The 5790-nt window shown below is 42.3% G+C and overlaps 1 pseudogene; it reads left to right on the top strand.

The window, feature by feature from the left end:
* The first annotated feature begins 340 nt into the window (after positions 1 to 340).
* On the top strand, positions 341 to 4649 carry LOC115935384 (zinc finger protein 679-like; annotated as a pseudogene).
* Positions 4650 to 5790: the final 1141 nt, after the last annotated feature.

Here is a 5790-nt window from a genome sequence, read left to right as displayed (position 1 = left end):
TTTTTAGAGATAGGGTCTCACTATGTTGCCCAGGCTGGAGGGCAGTGGCTATTCACAGGTATGAGCATGGCATATTACAGCCTCAAACTCCAGGGACTCAAGCAGATCCTCTTGCCTCAGCCTCCTGAGTAGCTGGGACTACAGGTGGGCACCACCGTGCTTGGCTTGATTATCTTTTGAAATTATAAATTTAATTTCATTGTAGTAAAGGGGATGATATAAAATATTTATTATAAAGGTGGAGGAATTCAATGGAGTTGAGAACTATTATGGTGAAATGAGTATTTGGTCAGGAAGTTGCAAAACATTGAGAATCTTGGTTCTGCCACTTATTTCGAGCATGTCACAACCCCTCCAAGATGGCTTCCTTCTAGGTAAAACATAACCTCAGTCTTCTACTTTCCAGAGTACTTGCTGTATTAGCCAAATGAGATCATGCAAATACCATACAGGTGTAAGGATTATCTCTCTATGTCGCTCATGAATAGAACTTGCTTGTTTGGGATTAAACTGAATTCTTAACAATGCTCTTATGACATTCATGGTGGATAAATTCAGACTTAAAATTGTTTGCCTAAAAGCCTTAAATAGGCACTTGGCAAAAGAAGATATCCAAACCAAATGGCTGATAAGTTCCTGGAAAGGTGCTTTAGTTATTAGGGAAATGTAAATTAAAAGAACAAGGCAATAAATACTATTACTCACATACCACGATAACTAAATGAAAAATAACATACCAATTGTTGTAAAGAACATGAAACTCTCATATATTGCTGATGGGAATGTAAATTAGTACAACACTTTGGAAAGCTGGCAGTATCAGTGAAAGCAATCCTATGACCCAGCAATTTCACTCTTAGTTATGAAGCCAACAGAAATGTGTGCATGTATTTCCCAAAAACTAAATACAAGAATGGGCTGTGATCGGCAGACCTGTGATCTGTAGGTACTTGGAGATCCGTAGGGAGAACACCAGGACACCCTAGAAGCTGGGAAGTGAGTCTGTTGACTTTCAGGGATGTGGCTGTATTCTCTCCAGAGGAGTGGGGATGCCTGGACCCTGCACAGCAGAATTTGTATAGGGATGTGATGTTAGAGAACTACAGAAACCTGGCCTCCCTGGGTTTTGCTATATCTAAGTCAGACGTGATCACCTGCCTGGAGCAAAGGAAAGAGCCCTGGAATGTGAAGAGACAGGAGCCAGGAGCCAAACACCCAGTTATGTCTTCTCATTTCACTCAAGACCTTTTGCCAGAGCAGGTCATAAAAATTCATTCCAGGCCGGGCGCGGTGGCTCACGCCTGTAATCCCAGCACTTTGGGAGGCTAAGGTGGGCAGATCACGAGGTCAGGAGTTTGAGACCAGCCAGTTCAAGACCAGCCTGGCCAACATGGTGAAAATCTGTACTAAAAATACAAAAATCAGCTGGGTATGGTGGTGCGCACCTGTAATCCTGCTACTCAGGAGGCTGAAGCAGGAGAATTGCTTCAACCCAGGAGACGGAGGTTGCAGTGAGTGGAGATTGCACCACTACACTCCAGACTGGGCAACAGAGCAATACTCTGTCTTGGAAAAAAAAAAAAAAAGATTCATTCCAAAAGGTGATACTGAGAAGATATGGAAGCTGTAGCCTTGAGAATTTACATTTAAGGAAAGACAGGAAAAGTTTGGGTGGACATCATTCATATACACTTTTCCATGGAAGATTAAGAACTCTGAAATGTAAGAGGCATGAAGAAAATCTAGGTGGACAGGCCATTTGTGGTTTACTTTTAGGTTATGTAAGTGATGCATGAGAGACAGGGTTTTACAATGTTGCCTAGGCTGGTCTTGAACTCCCGGTCTCAAGTAATCCTCCTGCCTTGGCCTCCCATAGTGCTGGGATTTCAAGCGTGAGCCACTGTGCCTGGCCTATTTCTCACTTTCATATATGATCTCTTCCTTTATTTTCATGGGTGCAGTTCACAGTCTACAGTTTTTATTCTTAGTTACCTAACTATAGCCAAGTCCTTGGTCATTCTCTCTAGAAAATTCTCAGAGACTGTGGAAGCTTTTGTTTTTGTTTTGTTTGTTTTGTAGCAATGGGGTCTCACTATGTTGCCCAGGCTGGTCTCAAAATCCTGGACTTGAGCCATCCTCCCGCCTCAGCCTCCCAAAGTGCTGGAATTACAGGTGTGAGCCACTGTGCCTGGTCTGCGGAAGCCTGTGGTTTGAAACATTTCTTCAGTGATTTTGGATGCAAACTTTATTCTGTGTTCAGAGTGGCCAGAAATGGAACTGTTACCACTTCCTGCCTCTGTAGTGTCTTCCACACCATCACCATCAGCACTAGAAACTCCAGGTGCACGAGGTTAAAGTCAAAGTCCTAAAGCACTTCAGTGGCTTCCGTGTTGTATGCCGTGTGTTAAACATGCTGGTAATCATCAGAGTTTGTATGCTTAGGACTAACTAGTGGAACAACAAAAGCACCACAAGAACTATATATTTTTGATAATTTCAGCTAAGGTTATGACAAAGACACAGACTCAGTATTTGGAAAACAGCTATCCTTTCTTTTTTTTTTCTGAGACTCGCTCTGTTGCCTAGGCTGGAGTGCAATGGCATGATCTCGGCTTACTGCAACCTCCACCTGCAGGGTTCAAGCGATTCTCCTGCCTCAGCCTCCTGAGTAGCTGGGATAACAGGCACGTGCCACCATGCCCGGCTAATTTTTGTCCTTTTAGTAGAGACAGCGTTTCGCCATGTTGACCAGGCTGGTCTCGAACTCCTGACCTCAGGTGATCCATCCACCTCGGCCTCCCAAAGAGCTGGGATTACAGGCGTGAGCCAACCGTGCCCAGCCTACTGCTATCCTTTCATAATGTGTTCCAAAATTTTATTTACTTTTTTTGGCCAGGCATAGTGGCTCGCACCTCTAATCCCAGCACTTTGGGAGGCCGAGGCGAGGGGAATTCTTGAGCCCAGGAATTCAAGACCCAGCCGGTACAACATAGTGAGATCCTGTCTCTACACACACCCTCCAAACAGCCAGGCATGATGGTGCACGCCTCTAGTTCCACCTAGTTGGGAGACTGAGGTGGGAGGATCACTTGAGTACAGGAGGTAGAGACTGCAGTGAGCCATAATTTCACCACTGCACTCCAACCTGGGTGACAGAGTGAGACCCTGTCTCAAGGAAAAAAAAAATATATATATATATATATATGTAGCTATATATAGGTAGATAGATATTGATATATAATTTATTTACTTTTTAAATTGTCAGATAAATTTTATGCATTTATCATTTACAACATGATGTTTTGAAGTATATATACATTGTTGAATGCTTAATTCTAGCCAATTAAGTGCTTTACCTCACAGAGTTATGAATTTTGTAGTGACAGCACTTAACATCAAGTGTGTTAGCATTCTTCAAAGATAGAATATATCATCATTAACTACAGTCATCATGCTGTGTGACAGATCTCTTGAGCTTATTCCTCCTATCTAACTGTAATTAGGTGTGCTTTGACAGACATCTCCCCAAACCTTCTCCCCGTAAAACCCCAGCCTCTGGTAACCACCATTCTTCTCTCTGATTCAATGAGGTCAACTTGTTTAGATTCCACATATGAGTGAGATTATGAGGTATTTGTTTTTCTGTGTCTGGCTTATTTCAATTAACATAGTGTCCTCCAGTTTCATCCACATGATTGAAAATGACAAGATTTTCTTTTCTTATGGCTGAATAATACTCCATTGTGTATATACACCACATTTTCTTTACCCATTCATTTGATTATGGACATTTTTAGGTTGATTTTTTATCTTGGCTATCATCAATAGTGCTGCAATAAACATGGAAGTTCAATAAATAAATAGGATTCGTAATGCCTGTTGTTTTCTTATATCCATATATATAAATCATGTTTCTAGGTATATAAATGTCCCATTAATCCCTTTGATCACTCTAGAAAATGCTGTTTTTTCATGAATACAAGAATGTTCAAAGAAGCACTCTTATAATAGCCCTAAACTATAAATATCCAAAATGTCTACCATGAATAAAATGGATACATTGTGGTATATTTCTACAATGGCATACTAGCACAATAGGAAAGAATGGTGTGCAACAACATAGATTAATTCACAGTGCTCAGCAAAAGGTATATATGTGAGTACATATTGTGTGATTCCTTCTATATGAAATTCAAAAGCAGATACAATTAATCTATGGTGTTAAAAATCATAATAGGAGTTACAGTGGGGGTGATTTGTGATTGGGAGGAACATGAAGGGGGGCATTAGGGAATGCTGGTAATGTTCTCTTTTTTGATCTGGAGGCTTAGTTACACAGGTGTACTCTGTGAAAATTATTTGAATGGTACATTTATGATTTGTGCATTTTTCAATTTTTGTTATAATTTGATTAATTTTTTTTTTTTGAAATGGAGTCTTGCTCCGTCACCCAGTCTGGAGTGCAGTGGCGCGATCTCTACCTGGTGCAACCTCCGCCTCCTGGGTTTAAGCAATTTTCCTGCCTCAGCCTCTTGAGTAGCTGGGACTACAGGTGCATGCCACCATGCCCGGCTAATTTTTGTGTTTTTGGTAGAGATGGGGTTTCACCATGTTGGCCGGGCTGGTCTGGGACTCCTGACCTCAAGTGATCCACTTGCCTCAGCCTCCCAAAGTGCTGGGATTACAGGCCTGAACCACCACAGCCAGCCCATAATTTGATTATTATTTTTTTAAGTTAATTAACTAGCTGGGTGTGGTGGTACATGCCTGTAATCCCAGCTATTCGGGAGGCTGAGGCAAGAGAATCGCTTGAACCCTGTAGGCAGCGTTTGCAGTGAGCCAAGATCAGCACCACTCCACTCCCAGCTGGGTGACAGAGTGAGACTCCATCTCAAAAAAAGAGGCCTGGCGCGGTGGCTCATGCCTGTAATCCCAGCACTTTGGGAGGCTGAGGCTGGTGGATCACAAGGTCAGGAGATTGAGACTATCCTGGCTAACATGGTGAAACCACATCTCTACTAAAAATACAAAAAATTAGCTGGGTGTAGTGGCACTCCCCTGTAGTCTCAGCTACTCGAGAGGCTGAGGCAGGAGAATCGCTTGAACCCGGAAGGTGGAGGTTGTAGTGAGCCAAGATCCAGCCACTGCACTCCAGCCTGGGTGACAGAGGGAGACTCCATCTCAAAATTAAATTAAATTAAAAGTTAATTAACTAGCCAGACTAGTTACACTACTGTACACTAGGTACACTAGTGTGTACCTGTAATCCTAGCTACTTGGGAGGCCGAGGTGGGAGGATTGCTTGAGCCCAGGAGTTCAAGTCCAGCCTGGGCAACACACTGAGACCCCTGTCTCTTAAAAAAAAAAAACAGTTGATGAAACAAAAATAATTGTTTAGCGGCCTTGTGCCGCTTTGGTCATATGTTTTGCTCTCTCTTCTTGTGACCAAGCCCTGGCAAGTTTAAGACTCTATTTGTGACCACAAAGCTAAGGGGTCCTTACAGGGGTGAAGGTTATGATCTCAGCTCCAAGATAACTGGTCCTGGAACCTAAACCAGGGGTGTGGGCAGGCCTACCCTTTTGCAAAATACTAGAAAGGCATTTGTAATTTTTTTTCAGGTTTTTTTTTGTTGTTGTTTGTTTGTTGTTTTTTCCAGTTTTTTTCTTCTCATTCTGGAAGAGGAAGAGAAGTGAGAAAAGGCAGTGAGAGTGGCTCACATAAGACGAAGTTTGTGAAAACACCTTGTAAACTGCAGGTTTTCCCATTACAAAACAGTTTTTAATAGTGGG

This window comes from Gorilla gorilla, chromosome 6 (assembly GCF_029281585.2).
Source record: "Gorilla gorilla gorilla isolate KB3781 chromosome 6, NHGRI_mGorGor1-v2.1_pri, whole genome shotgun sequence".
In the NCBI taxonomy this organism is placed as follows: domain Eukaryota; kingdom Metazoa; phylum Chordata; class Mammalia; order Primates; family Hominidae; genus Gorilla; species Gorilla gorilla.
The sequence above is the reverse complement of the archived record's forward strand: the minus strand, read 5'-3'. Positions and strand labels throughout refer to the sequence as shown.